Source organism: Triturus cristatus, chromosome 8, assembly GCF_964204655.1.
Source record: "Triturus cristatus chromosome 8, aTriCri1.1, whole genome shotgun sequence".
Classification (NCBI taxonomy): Eukaryota; Metazoa; Chordata; class Amphibia; order Caudata; family Salamandridae; genus Triturus; species Triturus cristatus.
In genome coordinates this window covers 1,244,076,851-1,244,096,351 of record NC_140591.1, presented here as the reverse complement: position 1 = coordinate 1,244,096,351, position 19,501 = coordinate 1,244,076,851, and the positions used below count along the sequence as shown (strand labels likewise).

The following is a 19,501-nucleotide window of genomic DNA, read 5'->3' as shown; positions in this document are numbered from 1 at the left end:
GAGGCTGGACAGGTTCGGGTGGAGGACCGTCCCCTGCTGCTGCGACAGAAGATCCTCCCGAAGGGGCAGACGTATCGGAGGATCGGTCAACATACTGAGTAGCTCGGGATACCAGTACCTTCGTGCCCAATCCGGAGCCACCAAGATGACTTGGGCCCGGTCGTGCCTGATCTTCTTCAGCACTCTGGGCAGAAGTGGTATAGGCGGAAAGGCGTACAACAGACCGCAACTCCACTTGTGACGAAAAGCGTCGCCGAGCGAGTGCCGCCTTGGAAATTCCAACGCGCAGAACTGCTGACATTGCGCGTTCTCTTCGGTGGCGAATAGATCTAAACAAGGCTCTCCCCCACTGCTGAAAGAGACCTTGCGCCACTTCGGAGTTCAGACGCCATTCGTGATCCATCATGCACCGGCCGCTGAGTTCGTCTGCTCTGGCGTTCAGAGAGCCCCCCAGATGTTGAACCACTAGGGTGACGCCCTGGTGTTCCAGCCATGTCCAGAGGCGCAGAGCCTCCTGACAAAGGGTCCACGACCCCACCCCGCCCTGTTTGTTGCAATACCACATGGCGGTGGTGTTGTCCGTGAACACCTGCACGACACTTCCCCGGACAGAGGGAAGGAAGGCTTTCAGTGCAAGTCGGATCGCTCTCAACTCCAACAGGTTGATGTGGAGACGAGACTCCGCCGGAGACCAGAGGCCTCTGATCTCCGCCTCTCCCATATGGCCACCCCATCCCAGGAGGGACGCATCCGTCACTACGACATGCTCCGGTTGGGGAAGGGAGAGGCTCTTGCCCTTGACCCAATCGCGGTCCGTGAGCCACCACTGCAACTGCTGTGCAGTGCCCTCCGAGATCAAGACATGGTCGGACAGGTTGCCGTGATGCTGGGCCCACTGAAACTTCAGGTCCCACTGCAGAGCCCGCATGCGCCGCCTGGCGTGATGCACTAGTAGGATGCAGGAGGCCATCAGCCCCAGAAGCCGCAACACTAGCCTGACCGAAACCCAGGATAGAGGCCGAAAGATGGGAATCAGGGCCTGTATATCCCGGACCCGCTGTTCCGGTGGATGGACCCGGAACTGCGCCGAATCGAGAACCGCTCCGATGAAGAGGAGCTTCTGAGAGGGACTCAGGTGTGACTTCGGCACGTTGATGGAAAATCCCAGCAAATGCAGGAGATCCGCCGTAGTCTGGAGGTGGGAGACGACTGTCTGGGGCGAGCCCGCCTTCAACAACCAGTCGTCGAGATAGGGGAAGACTGGAACCCCTGATCTGCGCAGATGAGCTGCGACCACCGCCATCACTTTCGTGAACACCCGAGGGGCACTGGTGAGGCCGAAGGGGAGCACGGTAAACTGAAAGTGCTCTTGGCCCACCGTGAACCGCAGGTAACGCCGGTGGGCCGGCAGGACGGGGATGTGGAAATATGCGTCCTGCAAGTCCAACGCTACCATCCAGTCTCCGGGGTCTAGGGCAGCTAGAACCTGAGCCAAAGTTAACATCTTGAACCTTTCCTTCCGGAGGAAGGCATTGACGTTCCGGAGGTCCAAGATAGGGCGTAGGCCCCCTTTGCCCTTCTTGGGAACCAGAAAGTAGTGGGAATAACAACCACGACCTACTTCTGGGCTCGGAACGCGCTCGACGGCCCCCTTGGCCAAGAGGGCCGAAACTTCCTCATGGAGAAGATTCAAATGATCCCCCGAGATACGGTGGTGCAGCGGTGGCATGGCTGGAGGGGTCGTCTCGAAGGGGAGGGAGTAGCCCCTTCGGACGATTTGCAGCACCCACCTGTCCGATGTGATGGACCGCCAGTGGAGCAGGTGATGGCGAACTCTGCCGCCCACTGGCGTGGAATGGGCCTGAAAGCTCGGACTAGGAAGGCTTTGAGGCGGATGCTGCCGGGGTGGATGTGGGCTGACCTCGTCGTCCTCCAGAACCGCCTCGGCGGAAACCACGCCCGCGACCGCGCGCAGGTTGGTTCTGCGGCTGGTGGCTAGGCGCACGTGAGGAGGCACCCCTTCCTTGGCCACGAAAGGGGCGAAAGGCGGAAGTTTGCGACCGCGGGGCCGAGAGGCCCAAGGACTTGGCCGTAGCCCGGGAGTCCTTAAAGCGATTCAGCGCACTGTCCGCTTTCTCGCCAAAAAGGCGAGTGCCATCAAAGGGCATGTCCATGAGAGTGCTCTGGACATCGCCCGAAAATGACGTGGACCGCAGCCAGGCGTGACGTCGAAGTGCCACTGTGGTAGAAATGGCCCTACCCAGCGAGTCCGTAGTGTCAAGCCCACATCGGATAGCATGTCGCGCTGCATCCCTCCCATCGGCCAGAGCCTGGGTAAGTCGTGTCCGGACCTCCTCCGGACACAGGGGCAGCACGTCCTCCACCGCATCCCACAGAGAGTGGGAATAACGGTCCAAGAGACAGGCGGTGTTCAAAGACCGCAGGCCTAAACTAAGGGAGGAGAACAGCTTCTTGCCAAACTGTTCCAGTCTCTTGGAATCCCGGTCCGGCGGAGCGTCGGGAAGGAGGATTGGGAGGTAGAGACCTGGATAACCAGGCTCTCAGGGGTAGGGTGTTGGGACAGAAAACTGGGGTCGCCCGGAGCAGGGCGGTGGCGCCGTTCCTGTCCACAGGAGGAACTGTGGAGGGCTTGGACCAGGTGCCCTGCAGAACGTCAATGAGGGCCTCATTGAATTGCAGCAGAGGCTCAGTGGAGCTTGCTGCAGACTGAAGCACCTCAGTAAGGACGTTAGTCCTCACAGCCACGGCAGGCAGCTCGAGCCCAAGGGCTGCGGCCGCCTTGCGCAGCACCACAGAGAAAGCAGCGCCCTCCTCCGAAGCCACAGTCGGAGGAGAGACGAATCCAGTGTCCGGAGAGGTATCCAGGCCACTGGCCTCCCCCAGTTCATCTGCCCAGTCCTGTGACATTTGAGCCTGAAGGGCCATAGGATCCTCGGATCCCTCCCAGTTGTCCCCATCATCCGATTCCTGGTATACAGGAGGAAGGAACGGAGCCGGGCGATAGACATAATGTGTCTCCAGCGGCGCCGAACGCGGCGTCCATCGACGCCGTATCGGCGCCGGGCCCGGAGTGGGGCTGAACCGGGGCTCGACGTCGAGCGGAGTCGACGTCGGCGTCGGGGGTGGTACCGGTGTCGACGCCGGCAGAGGAGGCGTTACGAGGTCGACCGGCGTCGGCGGGGGCTCGGGAACGGGTCCCTCGGGCACTTGCGGCGTCAAAGCCGGAGCCGTCAAAGGCGCCGGGGCCAGAGCCACCGGCAGGCAAGGCAGCCCAGTCGGGTCCGCGGGGCCCGAAGGCGCGCCAGCGGGCGTCGACAGCGGAGCCAGGCTCCTCATGGCCGAGAGGAAGGCACTGACTTCCGCCGGCGTCACGTCAGTCCCAGGGACCGGTGGGTATGGGGACTTGCGCGGCGCCTGCGGCTCCGCCGGAGCCGCGGGGGTGGAACCACCCTGACCCTCGGCCGAGTCGCGCGACCGGCGAGGGGAGTCCGAAGAGCGGTGTCGCCTCTTGGACTTCTTGGAATGCTTCGACTTACCCGAAGACTTGGATCCCGACGACCGATGGTGACGTCGGCTGCGGCTCCGCGACCGATCCTTGGACCTCCTCCTGGACCGGGATCGAGAGGCGCGCGGAGCCGAGTGGCGAATCTCGAGAAGCTTATGGGACCGCTCCCGTCTAGCCTTCGAGGTCAGGGCCTTGCAGTCGGAACACGACTCCGCGTCGTGGTCGAGGCCCAAGCAGTAAAGGCACCGGCGGTGATGGTCCGTAACCGACATCAAGCGGCTACAGTCAGCACAGGCTTTAAAACCAGGCATCCTTCCGGCACCGGAGTCGAGACAAGATCAAAAAGGATCAAAAAAGTTAGTCAAAAATTGACTAAAGGGGTAGCTCTCCCGGATCTGCGCTTACTGGCGCGGAAAAAAGAAGAACTGACGTCAGCGCGCGAGGGCGGCGTCTAAGTACTCCGACGACGTCATTCCGGCGCACGACGCCGACGACGGAAGCGGAGCCGCAGACGACGCCTAGCGACGCCCAAGGGGTATTGCTGACGAAAAATCTTCCGGATCCAGTCTGACGCCTGGGGATATTCTAAGGTGAGGAATCTAACTAACGTGTTTCTTTCAGATGGTCTGAAAAACAAGACCAGGTTTAAAGATCATCCAGAAGGGACTAGTCCCTACAATCAAGAACCCAGATATTCTGATCTTGGAATCATCGGCTGAGGAGAAAGCTCTGGTAAACTTATATCACCATTTATTGACCAAGTTGAGTAATCAGTATTAAATTGGGCTTATCCTTTCTCTCAGACGCAGACAAGGACTATGCTAGAACTAGGATCTACCTTTTTAGGTTGAGCCTGGGCAGCGCATGCGCTGCTCTGCGAGGCATGCTGTATTCAGGTATGGACTTACCTTCGGTAACAATATATCTGTAAGAAACATTAGTAGTGATAGGTTCCTCACCTTAGAATTACCCCCAGGCGTCAGACTGGATCTGGAAAGATTTCGTCAGCAGTGCCCCTGCGCGTCGGTAGATAGCGTTGTGTGGCACCGCACCCGTCGTTGGCATCGTGGTCGCCAAGATGACGTCGCGGGCGCTACTTCGACGCCGCCCACGTGCGCTGACGTCTGTTCTGTACACGACTTTCCACGCCAGGAACGCAGAGCCATGCAAGACACTGACCACTGGTGCATTGAAACTAGGGCCCTGAAAGGGATGACCTTAACAATAGAAATCAGTACGCTGAACGGGGAAGGATGGGTGGGGCGGTAAGGAATGTATCACTACTAATGTTTCTTACAGATATATCGTTACCGAAGGTAAGTAGCTTGTTCATCTGAAAGAAAAACATAGTGATAGATTCCTTACCTTAGAATAGATACCCCAGCAATACCAACCCCGGTGGTGGGTCTGCAAACCAAGATCACACCAGGAAGTCACGGAGAACAGAACGGCCAAAGAAGCAGTCTCTCCGAACTTGGCTGTCCAGGCAATAATGCTTAGTAAACATGTGCAGCGAGGCCCACGTAGCTGCCTGACAGATGTCTTGCAGGGGGACACCTCGTCCCAATGCAGTAGTGGCTGCAGTTGCTCTAGTGGAATGAGCATGCAGCCCCACCGAAGGCTCTTTTTTAGCCAAAGAGTAACAGGCTTGGTGTACCCAGCGGGAGATGGTCCTCTTGTGTACCGCCCGACCTTTCTTGGTGCCAACGTAGCCAACAAAGAGTTGGTCATCCACCCAGAACTCGTGTGCGGTTGAGATAAAATGAGAGCGCACGTTTTGGGTCCAGACGGTGGAGCCTCTCTGGAAGGATGCGGAGGCAGAAAGAAGGTGGGCAAGGTAATGGTCTGCCCAATGTGAAAGGCCGTAACAACCTTTGGCAAAAAGGAAGGACGGGGCCTGAGCACAACCTTATGCGGATGGACCGACAAAAATGGAGGTTTACAAGAAAGAGCCTGGAGCTCACTCACTCGCCTAGCGGAGGTGATGGCAACCAGGAAGGCAGTCTTCAAAGTCAAGAGACGAAGAAGACAGTTGTGAAGGGGCTCGAAAGGAGCACACATAAGATAAGTAAGAACCAGAATCAAGTCCCCCTGTGGCATCAGAAAGGGAATAGGAGGGAAAAGGTGTGTAATGCCTTTGAGAAATCCATTTAGAATCGGGGACTTGAAAAGATAGGTTAAAATGGCAGGAAGATAACCTTTGATAGTGCCCAGAGCAGAGCCCTGCCGGGTCAAAGAGGGGCAGAAAGGGGATCCACAGCCTTTGCTGTGCACCATGCCTCAAATTTGTTCCACCTGCAGGCGTATACCCCTTTAGTGGAGGGATGCCTGGCTGGCAGAATGACATCACAAATTTACGGAGGCAAGTCGAAAGGAATCAACTGCTGCTGCTCAATCTCCACGCAAAGAGGTGGAGGCTGGACAGGTTAGGGTGGAGGACCGTCCCCTGCTGCTGCGACAGAAGATCCTCCCGAAGAGGCAGTCGGATCGATGGTCATACGGAGTAGTTGGGATACCATACTCTTCGAACCCAGTCCGGGGCCACAAGAATGACTCGTGCCCGGTCGCGCCAGATATTCTTCAGCACTCTAGGCAGAAGTGGTATAGGCGGAAAAGCGTAAAACAGACCGCAACTCCACTTGCGACGAAAAGCGTCGCCGAGCGAGTGCCGCCTTGGTAATTCCAACGTGCAGAACGGATGACATTGCGCCTTCACTTCGGTGGCGAATAGATCTAACCAAGGCTCTCCCCACGGCAGAAAGAGACCTTGCGCCACGTCCGAATGCAGACGCCATTCGGGATCTATCAGGCACTGGATCCATCAGGCACCAGCGGCTGAGTTTGTCCGCCCTGGCGTTCAGAGAACCTGCCAGGTGCTGAACCACCAAGGTAATGCCTTCATGTTCCAGCCACGTCCAGAGGCGCAGAGCCTCCTGACATAGGGTCCACGACCCCACCCCGCCCTGTTTGTTGCAATACCACATGGCAGTGGTGTTGTCCGTGAACACCTGCACCACACTTCCCCGGACAGAGGGAAGGAATGCCTTCAGTGCAAGTCGGATCGCCCACAGCTCCAAAAGGTCGATATGGAGCCGGGCCTCCACCGGAGACCAGAGTTCTCTGATCTCCGCCTCTCCCAAATGGCCTGCCCATCCCAGGAGGGACGCATTCGTCACCACGGTATGCTTCGGCTGGGGAAGGGAGAGGGATCTGCCATCGACCCAAACATGATTCGTGAGCCACCACTGCAATTGTCATGCAGTGCCCTCCGAGATCTGGACATGATCGGACAGGTTGCCCTGATGCGGCGTCCACTGGAACTTCAGGTCCCACTGCAGAGCCCGCATATGTCATCTGGCATGGTGCACCAGCAGGATGCAGGATCCCATCAGGCCCAGGAGCCTGGGGGTCATCCTGACTGAAACCCGGTATAGAGGCTGAAAGATCAGAATCAGAGCCTGAATATCCCGGACTCGCTTCTCGGGAGGATAAACCGGAAACCGCGTCGAATCCAGAACCACTCCTATGAAGGGGAGCTTCTGAAAGGGACTCAGGTGCGACTTCAGCACATTGATGGAGAACCCCAGCAAATGCAGGAGGTCGGCCGTAGTTTGAAGGTGGAAGACGACCGCCTGGGGTGAGCCCGCCTTCAACAACCAGTCGTCGAGGTAGGGGAAGACTGACGCCACTAACCTGCGCAGATGAGCTGCGACCACCGACATCACTTTCGTGAACACCCATGGGGCACGGGTAAGGCCGAAGGGGAGCACGGCAAACTGAAATGCTCATGCCCTACCGTGAACCGCAGGTAACGCCTGTGGGCCGGCAGGACAAGGATGTGAAAATATGCGTCCTGCAAGTCCAACGCTACCATTCAGTCTCCAGGGTCGAGGGCAGCCAAGACCAGAGTCAGCATTTTGAACTTCACCTTCCGGAGGAAGCGGGTGACGTTCCCGAGGTCCAAGATGGGTCGCAGCCCCCCTTTCTCCTTCTTGGGGACCAGAAAGTAGTGGGAATAACAACCACTCCCTACTTCAGGCTCCGGAACGCACTCGATGGCCCCCTTGGCCAAGAGGGTCGTAACTTCCTGCTGGAGAGTCACCAAGTGTTCCCCCAACATGCGGTAGTACTGGGGTGGCATGGCTGGAGGGGTGGACTGAAAGGGAAGGGAGTAACCCTTGCGGATGATCTGCAGCACCGAGCATGCCAGTGGGGGAGGTGATGGCGGATCCTGCCACCCACTGGCGTGGGGTGCTCCACAAAGCTCAGATTAGGAAGGTTTGGAGGCAGGAGCGGCGGAGGTGGACTGACCCCCACGCTGATTCCCAGATCCGCCCCCGCGGAAGCCGCATTCGCCGCCGCGCTGCGGTTGGTTCTGCACAGGCTTGCTGAAGGAACGTGCCTAGGCGCCCCTGCCATTGTCACGAAAGGAACGAAAAAACCAGGAGCGGCTGGGCTTTTCGTGAAAAGACCTAAGGACTTGGCCGTAGCCCTCGAGTCCTTAAAACGCTCCAGCACACTGTCGGCCTTATCGCCAAACAGGCGGGGGCCATCAAAGGGCATGCCCATGAGCGAACTTTGTACATCTGGCGAGAACCCGGAAGACCGCAACCAGGTGTGGCGATGAAGCGCCACAGTCGTAGAAATGGCTCTACCTAGGGAGTCTGCAGTGTCCAAACCACACTGAATGGCGAACCGAGCTGCATCCTTACCCTCGGCAACAGCTTGAGACAGCACAGCATGGGCCTCCTCAGGACACTGAGGCAACACCTGTGCAAAGGTATCCCACACCACGTGGGAATAGCGGCCCAAGAGGCGGGCGGTGTTCACTGACCTCCAGCCCTAAGCTGGCCGAAGAGAACAACCGTTTGCCGAACAGCTACAGCTTCTTAGAGTCCTTATCCGGCAGAGCCGTGGGAAAGGCACTCTGGGATGTCAAAGCTTGGATGACCAAACTCTCGGGCGTAGGATGAATGGTCAGAAAGGCAGGGTCACCCGGCACCGGGCGATGACGCCTGGCGACATTCTTATCCACCGGGGCCCCTGTAGCGTGCCGCGACCAAGTACCCAGTAAGACGTCAGTGAGGGCGTCGTTAGATGGCAGCAGGGGCTCCGACGAAGTGGACGCCGTCTAGAGCACCTTGGTGAGATTAGTTTTCAGGGACACCGTAGGTAGATCAAGGTGGAGGACCTCAGCGGCCCGACGAAGCACCATAGTGTATGAGGCGCCCTCCTCCATGGTAGGCGGAGGAGAGGTAAACCCCGGATCAGAGGAGCGATCAAGGCCGCCGGCCTCCTCTAACTCGTCCGCCCTGTCCTGCTCGGAGTCACACTGGCGAGCAAGAGGGTCCTCGGACCGCTCCCAGTCATCCTCCACCTCTGCCATAGGCGGGACAGGCTGCGGCGGCGAGCAGGGACTGGGGAAGGAACACACGGCGCCGGAAACGGCCCCGGACACGGCCAAACCGGCGCCATGTCCCAGTGCGGATCCCAGGTAGGGACAAAAGTGTCTGAGAACCGGGGCAGGGGCGGGACAAATGGTACCCACTGCGGCACCGGAGGCGGAGCCGTGGGCGGCGCTGGGGCTAGAGCCGGCAGCACGGGACCTTGTGGCGCCGTGGCTGGAGCCAGCGGTGCAGGATCCTGCGGCGCCGGAACCGCCGACGGCCTGACAGGATCCTGGCACGGGACCGCGGGGCCCGAGGCCTAAACAGGTGGTCCAAGGTAGCAAGAAATTCTTGCACCTGAGCGGGAGTCGCCAACGGACCTGGGAAAGGTGGGTAGGCCGCTGGACTCCCAGGCTGCGAAGTAGCCGCAGGGGCAGAACCCCGGTCCACCTCGTCCGCATCCGGAGATTGACGGCGGACGTCAGAGAGCGACAACGCTTCTTCAACTTCTTTTTGTGGCGTCTCTTACCCGAATCAGAGGGTGAAGAATTGGAGACCGAGGAGCGATGATGGTGGCCCCGCGAGCATTTCCTGGAGGGGCCCCTGGACTGCGAACGGCGCGGGGAGGAGTTCCGGACCTCAAACAGCTTCCGGCACCGCTCCCGCAAGGCCTTCAGGGCCATGGCCAAACAGTCGTTGTCGCTCTCCAGGCAGTAGAGACAGACGTCGTGGGGGCCCGCCACCAACATATTGCGACGGCAGGCCCCACAAGACTTAAAACCAGGCATCCCTACGTGCACCAGAGTAGCAACTGACAAGAGACAAAAGTCTCAAAAAGAGAGTCAAAAAGTAACTGAGGTACGTGCTTCAACCGGACCTGCGCTTACTGGCGCGTAAAAAGGAAGAACTGACGTCAGCGCTCATGGGTGACGCCTAAGTAGTCTCCGTGATGCACAAGTTACTACTTATGTAACAATATATCTGTAAGAGACATTAGTTAGTGATAGATTCCTTACCTTAGAATATTCCCCAGGCGTCAGTCTGGATCCGGAAAGTTTGCTGCTTAGCAGCACCCCTGCGTGCCAGTAGGTGGAGCCGTGCGGCTCCGCGTCCGTCACTGGCGTCTTCGGTGCCGGGACGACGTCACGGAGTCTACTTAGGAGCCACCCACGCGCGCAGACGTCAGTTCTGTACACAACTTTCTGCGCCGAGACGCAGAGTCATGCGAGAAACTGACCTTTGGTGCATAAAACTAGAGCCCTAAAACGGAATGACCGTAACCCTAGTAATCACTTCGCAGAACAGGGAGGATGGGTGGGGCGGTAAGGAATCTATCACTAACTAATGTCTCTTACAGATATATCGTTACAGAAGTAATAACTTGTGGATCTGAAAGAGACACGTTAGTGATAGATTCCTTACCTTAGAATAGATACCCCAGCAATACCAACCCGGGTGGGTCTGCGAACAAGATTACACCAGAAAGTCACGGAGCACAGAACGGCCACAGAAGCAGTCTCTCCGGACCAGACTGTCAAGGCAGAAGTGCTTGGTAAACGTGCGCAGCGAGGCCCACGTAGCTACCTGATAAATATCCTGCAAGGGGACACCGCATCCCAAGGCAGTAGTGGTTGCAGTTGCCCTGGTCGAACAGGCACGCAGACCCACAGGAGGCTCCTTCTTGGCCATGGAGTAACATGCTTTGATGCACAGAACGACCCACCGGGAGATGGTCAGTTTGTGCACCGCCCGACCACTTTTGGTGCTCACGTAGCCAACAAAGAGCTGATCATCCACCCGATACTGCTGTGTACGCTGCAGATAGAATGCGAGCGCACGTTTTGGGTCCAGACGCTGGAGCCGCTCCTCTTCCCATGAAGGATGCGGAGGCGGAAAAAAGGTGGGCAAAGTGATGGTCTGCCCGATGTGGAAGGGCGTGCCAACCTTTGGCAAGCAAGAAGGACGTGTCCTCAGAACCACCTTGTCCGGATGAACAGAAAGGAAAGGAGGTTTGGAAGAAAGAGCCTGGAGCTCACTCACTCTCCTGACAGAGGTGATAGCTACCAGGAAATCCGTCTTGAAGTAAGAAGACGTAAGGGACAGTTATGAAGGGGCTCAAAGGGAGCGCACATCAGAAAAGTCAAGACAAGATTCAAGTCCCACTGAGGCATTATGAAGGGCACAGGTGGGAACGTATGCGTAATGCCCTTAAGAAAACGGTTAACAATCGGGGACTTAAAAAGAGAAGGCTGATCAGGAAGCCGTAGGAAGGCAGAGATGGCTGAAAGATAACCTTTAAGAATGCCCAGAGCAGAGCCCTGTTGGGCCAAAGAGAGAAGGAACAGAAGAACCTCAGAAAGAAGGGCAGAAAGGGGATCCACATTCTTAGCTGTGCACCATGCCACAAATCTGTTCCACCGACAGGCGTACACCATTTTAGTGGAGGGACGCCTGGCTGCCAAGATGACATCACAGACTTCGGGAGGAAGATCGAAAGGTGTCAACTGTCGCGGCTCAATCGCCAAGCATGGAGGTGGAGGCTGGACAGGTTGGGGTGGAGGACCATCCCCTGCAACTGCGACAGAAGATCCTCCCGAAGAGGCAGACGGACCGGGGGATCGATGCTCATACTGAGTAGCTCGGGATACCATACTCTTCGAGCCCAGTCCGGAGCCACAAGAATAACTTGGGCCCGGTCACGCGTGATCTTATTCAGCACTCTGGGCAGAAGTGGTATAGGCGAAAAGGCGTACAACAGACCGCAGCTCAACTCGAGACGAAAAGCGTCTCCGAGCAAGTGCCGCCTTGGAAATTCCAACGCGCAGAACTGATGACATTGCGCGTTCTCTTAGTTGGCGAATAGATCTAACCAAGGCTCTCCCCATGCGCCACGTCAAAGTTCAGACGCCACTCGTGATCCACCATGCACCGGCGGCTGAGTTTGTCTGCGTTTAGAGAACCAGCCAGGTGTTGAACCACCAAGGTAATGCCTTGATGTCCCAGCCACGTCCAGAGGCGCAGAGCCTCCTGACATAGGGTCCACGACCCCACCCGGCCCGGTTTGTTGCAATACCACATGGCGGTGCAAGCCGGATCGCACGCAGCTCCATAAGGTTGATATGGAGCCGGGACTCCGCCTGAGACCTGAGGCCTCTGATCTCCGCCTCTCCCATGTGGCCTCCCCAACCCAGGAGGGACGCATCCGTCACTACCGTGTGCTCCGGTTGGGGAAGGGAGAGGGATCTGCCATTGAACCAATCGCGATTGGTGAGCCACCACTGCAATTGCCGTGCAGTGCCCTCCGAGATCTGGACATGATCGGACAGGTTGCCCTGATGCTGCGGCCACTGGAACTTCAGGTCCCACTGCAGAGCCCGCATGTGCCATCTGGCATGCGGTACCAGCAGGATGCAGGAGGTGATCAGACCCAGAAGCCGGAGGGTCATCCCGACAAACTCGGGATAGAGGCTGAAGAAGCGGAACCATAGCATGAATATCCCGGACTCGCTGTTCGGGAGGATAAACCCGAAACAGCGTCGAATCCAGAACCGCTCCGATGAAAGGGAGCTTCTTAGAGGGACTCAGGTACGACTTCGGCACATTGATGGAGAACCCCAGCAGATGCAGGAGGTCGGCCGTAGTCTGGAGGTGGGAAGACAACTGCCTGGGGCAAACCCGCCTTCAACAGCCAGTCGTCGAGGTAGGACAAGACTGACATCCCTGACCTGCGCAGATGAGCTGCGACCACCGCCATGACTTTCGTGAACACCTGAGGGGCGCTGGTAAGGCCGAAGGGGAGCACGGCAAACTGAAAATGCTCCTGGCCTACCGGGAACCTCAGGTAACGCCGGTGGGCCGGGAATGTGAAAATAAGCGTCTTGCAAGTCCAAAGCTACCATCCAGTCTCCGGAGTCCAGGGGAGACAGGACCTAAGCCAAAGTCTGCATCTTGAACTTCTCCTTCCGGAGGAAGCAATTGACGTCGGAGGTCCAAGATGGGGCGCAGGCCCCCCTTGTCCTTTTTGGGGACCAGAAAGTAGTGGGAATAGCAACTACTCCCTACTTCCTGGTCGGGAACGTACTAAATGGCCCTCTTGGGCAGGTGGGCCGTGACTTCCTGACGGAGAAGAGCCAAATGATCCCCTGACATGCGGTGGTACCGAGGTGGCATGGCTGAAGGGGAGGACGGAAAGGGGAGCGAGTAACCATGGCAGATTATCTGCAGCACCCACTTGTCTGACGTAATCCCGCGGCAGTGGTGGAGGTGGAAGTGAACCCTGCCACCCACTGGCGTGAGGTACTCCCTGAAGCTCGGATTAGGAAGGTTTCGAGGCGGAAGCAGCGGGGGTGGAAGTGGGCCGCCCCGCACGCTGGTGACCAGAACCGCCCCTGCAGAACACACGTCCGCGGCCTGCTGAGGCTGGCTTTGCACAGGTTTGCTGGAAGAGCGCACCTGGGCACCCCTGCCCTGGCTACGAAAGGAATGAAACCCCATCGTGGCAGGGGTTTTCGAGGAAAGACCCAAAGACTTTGCCGTGGCACAAGAGTCTTTAAACGCTCCAGGGCATTGTCAGCCTTATCACCAAAGAGGCTGCAGCCATCAAAGGGCATGTCCATGAGCGAGCTCTGGACATCGGGTGAGAAGCCAGTGGAACGTAACCAGGCGTGGCGCTGCAACGCCACCGTCGTGGAAATCGCCCTGCCCAACGAATCAGCTGTGTCCAAACCACACCTGATGGCAAACTTCGCCGCATCCTTGCCCTCCGCAATAGCTTGGGAAAGGACAGCCTGGACCTCCTCAGAGCACTGAGGCAGAACCTCTGCCACTGAATCCCACACTGGGTGGGAGTAACGGCCCAATAAGCAGGCGGTATTAACCGATCTCAACCCCAAACTGGCTGAGGAGAACAACCTTTTGCCATATTGGTCAAGCCGCTTAGAGTCCTTGTCCGGCGGAGCTGAGGGAAAGGCACTCTGCAATGTCGAGGCCTGAATTACCAGGCTCTCAGGCATGGGGTGAGTGGTCAAGAAGACGGGATCACCAGGCACCGGGCGATGACGCCTAGCGACGTTCTTATCCACCGGTGCCCCCGAGGCCGGCCGCAACCAAGTACCCAAGAGGACTTCGGTAAGGGCCTCATTGAAAGGGAGCAGCGGCTTCGACGACGTAGACGCCGTCTGGAGCACCTCCGTAAGGAGGTTGGTCTTAAGGGCCACCGTAGGGAGGTCGAGGTGGAGAGTCTCCGCGGCTCGACGCAGCATAATACTGTAGGAAGCGCCCTCCTTCATAGTAGGCGAGGCAAAACCTGGGTCAGAAGACACATCACGTTCACCCGCATCTTGAAGGTCATCCACCCGATCCTGCTCGGAGTCACACTGCCGCACAAGGGGGTCCTCGGAGCCGTCCGAGTCCTCATCCGGCTCCGGAATAGAAGGAGCCGGTCGCGGCGGCAGGACCAGAGCCGGAGAGGGGCCCAGCGGCGCCGGGAGCGGGTCCAGGTGCGGCACCGGCGGGGCCGAACGGGAGCCCCATCCCAATGAGGATCCCAGGTCGGAACGAAATGGTCCGATAACTGAGGCAGGGGCGGGATAAACGGCACCCAGTGTGTCGCCTATGGTGGAGCCAGGGGCAGCGCTGGGGCCTGAGCCAAGGGCAGCGCTGGAGCCAGCGGCGTTGTACCTTGTGGCGCCAGAGCCGCGGGCGCTGGATCCAGTGGCTCCGGGGCTGGCGCCTGAGGCGGTGCCGCCGGGACAACAGGATCTGGACACGGGGCCGCAGGGTCCGCAGGCGCACCGACAGGAGCCCGAGGCCTAAACAGGCGGTCCAAGGCAGCAAGAAACTCTTGCCGCTGTTCGGGATTCACCGACGGACCCGGGTATAGCGGGTAGGCCGCAGGACTCCCAGGCTCCAGAGGAGTCGCAGGGGCAGAGCCCCTGTCCCTCACGTCCGCCTCTGGGGAGCGACGGGGGGACGTCGGAGAGCGAACACGCTTCTTCGACTACTTCTTATGGCGTCGCTTACCGGAATCTGAAGGTGAAGACTTAGAGTCTGAGGAGCGACCGCCGCGGTCCCGCGAACGGCCCCTAGACCCGGAGTGCCGGTGAGAGGAGTGCCGGACCTCCAGCAACTAATGCCTTCGGGGCCATGGCACGGCAGACCCGACAATCCCGGGAGTCGTGGTCGGTCTCCAGGCAGTAGAGACAGACCTCATGGGGGTCCGCCACCGACATATTACAGTGGCACGACCTGCAAGACTTAAAACCGGGCATCCTACGTGCACCAGGAGACAAGAGAAGGAGACAAAAAGTCTCAAAAAAGTGTTCAAAAAATTACCGAGGTACGTGCTCAATCCGGATCTGCTCTTTCGTTGCGGAAAAAGAAAGAACTGACGTCAGTGCGCATGGGTGGCGCCTAAGTAGCCTCCGTGACGTCGTCCCGGCGCGCACTATGCCAGTGACGGGCGCGGAGCCGTACGGCGCCACCTACTGGCACGCAGGGGTACTGCTAAGCAGAAAACTTTCTGGATCCAGACTGACGACTGGGGAATATTCTAAGGTAAGGAATCTATCACTAACGTGTCTCTTTCAGATGTCATCTCGGCGCATACGACGCCAGAGACGCACGCGGAGCCGCACAATGCCACCTACTGAAGCGCAGGGCTACTGCTAGCGAAAAAACTTTCTGGATCCAGTCTGACGCCTGGGGATATTCTAAGGTAAGGAATCTATCACTAACGTGTCTCTTTCAGATAGGCACAGATGGGAGCTCAAGGTTAAGAGCCTCAGTCGCCCTCTGCGCAACACCACAGAAAAAGTCCCAACCTCTTCCGTAGCTACGGAAGCAGGGGACAGTGTACCAGGGTGCAGAGAGAAATCCAGATCGCCTGGACTTTCCATATCACCCTCCCACTCTGGTTCATCGTCGCATTGAGCTGCGAGAGGGTCCTCGGACCCCTCCCAGTACTCCCCTTCGTCCACCGGCCGTGTAAGAGGCCAGTAAGGACGAGGGGGCCGGGGAAAGGGAATAACCTCACCACCGGGAATTGGAATCAGAGGATAATAGACCAATCCAGGGTCGACGTAGTCCGGCTCGGTAGGCAACAGTGTTGCGTCCGGCGTCGGTCCCAACGCCGGAGGCGGCATCATGCCCAGAGCCGGGCCCAGCAGCAGCACCGAGGCCGCCACAGGGTATCTTGCCAGCGTAGCCGGGACCAAAGGCGGCGGCAGAGAGGCAGAACCATCCCACGGGTCCACGGGGCCTGAAGGCGCTCTGGAGGGATCCGATGTAGGAAACAAACGGCACATGGCCGACAGGAATACCTGTATTTCTGCCGAAGTCACATACAGGCCCGGTAAAGGCGGGTAGGCCGCAGGCAACAACGGAGGCGGGGGAGTGACCACCCGCTCCCTCCACCGCGCCCGCGACCGGTGAGGGGTAGACGAAGAGTGACGTCGCTTCTTTGACTTCTTAGGGCGCCTTGACTTACCTGTCCCCGATTCTGACGAACGATGGTGTCGGCCCCGCGACCTGTCCCTCGACCTCCCACGGGAGAGGGACCTCGAGCGGTGCGGAGCTGATTGCCGGGTGTCCAACAGCTTTCAGGAACACTCCCGCAAAGCCATCGGCGCCATGGCCCGACAATCGGGGAACGCCTCGGGTCATGGGCGTTATGCGGGTTCGCCACCGACATGGTCCGACGGCAGTCCCTACAGGACTTAAACCCGGGCATCCCTACTGCACCAGGAGTCGAGTACTCGACAAAACAAGAGAAACAAGTCTCATGAACCAAGTTAAAAGATTAATTATGAGTACCACTCTCTCGAAAGAAAGAAAGAACTGACGTCAGCACGCGTGGGCGTGTTTAAGTAGCTCCGACGACGTCATCTCGGCGACTACGATGCCAGCGACGTACGCTGAGCCGCACGACGACGCCCACCGACGTGCAAGGGTACTGCTGACAAAAACTTTCTGGATCCAGTCTGACACCTGGGGATATTCTAAGGTAAGGAATCTATCACTAACGTGTCTCTTTCAGATAACTTAAGTTATTAAAAAGTGCATAACATGGCCCCATAAACATATGATGATGATTCATACATCACAAAGGACATCCAAGAGTGTGCTAATTCACTTAAAAACATCAAGTCACCAGTTACTCTCTCCGAGTTAGATTGTGATAATACTGCAACAAATGTAGAGGATACCAGAGAAGTACTACACAACATAAGCTTCTCACTAAATTACTCCATATCGAGTGGCTCCAACCCTAAATCTAGAACACACCCCCAATATGCCTCATGACAACATTGAAACACTGAAGCATTTCACAGAGTTGAGATGCATCAACTGATGAACCTACGTAACAATCCCACCCAGTTCGGAAGGAATCTAAAGTAGGGAACAAAGAATAGCATTAAATGGCCTCAACTGCGATGAATGCTTAGTGATTAAAAGCTTGGACAAGGGCAGGAATATAGTGTTAATAGACATCGAAGAATATAGGGCAGCTTAATGACACCACCTATTATGAAATTTTAGATTCCACAATTAGAAGCAATCCGGAGTTACACATTATGGTATGGTATGAGAATGGTATGAGATCAGATATGGACGAATATTATGTTAAGGATTTACAAGTTCAAAATTCTGGGTCTATATTTGCTTTCAAAACCACAAACACCCTACAAGAACACTGGGAAGACCTATCGTATCCTGCACTGGAAGCTGCTGGAAAATACGGCGATTTATTTGAATGACTATTTAGCTCCCTATGTAACAAGTTTAAGTTCAGATTGCAGGACAGCAAAGACTTCCGAAAGAGGATAAACAATATCACATGGAAAATATTTAATGTCATGATCATCTGGTACATCTGCTCTTTATACAAGAGCATACGCCAATATCAAGGTGTTGAGGCCTTTATGTATTTTTTGTGTGACAGATCTATTGACCCACATGACCATTCACAGATGCTGCGTTCCATGACGACATTCTGTCTGAAGCTAAATATTTTTGGGGAGATAATTCTACATCAGCAGTGTGCTGGTAACTTCCAAGGGCACCTGCTTTGCCCCAAGTTTAGTGAACGTTTTAGTAGGTGGGTGGGAGGAGCAGATTATCTAAATGGGCAATGAACACTTCACCATACACATCCATTTTTGGCTGATATATTGATAATCTATTCTCAATATGGGATGGGAATATGAAAAAGGCCATAGTTTTAATTAAGACATTAGGTCGCAATAATCTGAACCTGAAATGTACCTATGCTATGAGTAAAAGCAAAACTGACTACTTGGACATAAAGTTACAGTTAACAACCAACAACTAAAGTGACATAGAAAATATATTTAAAAAAAGACCCTGCTGGCAACAGTGTCCTACATGCAGCAAGCCATCTCCTCACTACACTTTAGGTGGAGCATCCCCTGTGGGGAGCTCCTGAGAGTCAAACATAATTGCAGTAGAGATAAGTGGTACTTGAAGGAATAACAGAAAATATTAAAAAGACTCTCGGAAGCAGGCTATCCCTCTAGAGTACCATTACAGACTAAAAACAAAATTGCCTCAAATATCACAAAGAGGGGGAGATTGAAGCAATGACAGTACGACCACTCAACTACCAGAGACAGAACTAGTAAAACCAAGAGAGTGGGTTCTACATAAACCAACTGTAATTTGAAGTGAGGATAAGGCAACTGTTGCAATTCAGTACATTCAAAAGGTCTGCAGTTAACAAAAAGGGCTCCAACACTCAGATCCCATTATGGTTGTAAACTATAGCTGAACTGTAAAGGTTGTACAGGACATGAGGACGATACCTAGGCTTCACAGAGCTATTGGAACAAACGAGGCAGAGTGACACTAGCAGTGAAACAAAAAAATAGGGAGCAGACTGTGAGACCTTAGATTCTCACACAATGCTTTCTTTATGCAGGATTTGGAACTCCAACGAGGTCCACATGAAGAGCAAAATCACAAAAACATAGAAGGGCTCAAGAGTTACACCATGCATGTTCATGGCGTAAGATTCATTACTACCAATAATAAAAACTTTATAAAATTAATAACCCGCCAAGGTACAGGCAATTTCATGAATTGTAAGTATACAAATATAACCAAGAATACAATGCACATAATCCTAGAATACACCCTAAAATCAGCCTTAACTTCATTCATTACAAAGACAAAAAACATTTAAAAAAGTAAAAACACGAATACAAACATTTCATTTGGCGGGTTAAGCAGTAAATGGAAAGCTTCCGCAGTCGTACATGCTGAGAATCTTGACACCACTTACGCCAGCCCTTGCACAAATGAGCTTTTAGACCAAATTTTAACCTTAGCGCAGCAGTTGGCACTAACTTGACCTTCATATTTTACTTGAGTATAAGTCCGTAGCGTATGATAGAACGTGTACTCTGGCCTGGAAGTTAAATGTCAATAGTGGACTACGGCACCTATTGAGCCATCCACTACAGTGGTAGTACCAACATGGCTTCAGGCCTACAATTGAAGCCTTACTGTAGCAGTGTAACTCCTGCCATTTGACATTTTTTATTTTTCAGAGTTTTATACAGCGCAAACT

General features: G+C 55.7%; 1 protein-coding gene across 2 annotated transcripts in view; it reads right to left on the bottom strand.

Moving 5' to 3' along the window:
- The window catches only part of USP9X (ubiquitin specific peptidase 9 X-linked), a 1,605,828-nt gene that overhangs the window by 313,411 nt on the left and 1,272,916 nt on the right, over positions 1 to 19,501 (bottom strand). The gene's annotated exons all lie outside the window — the stretch shown is intronic.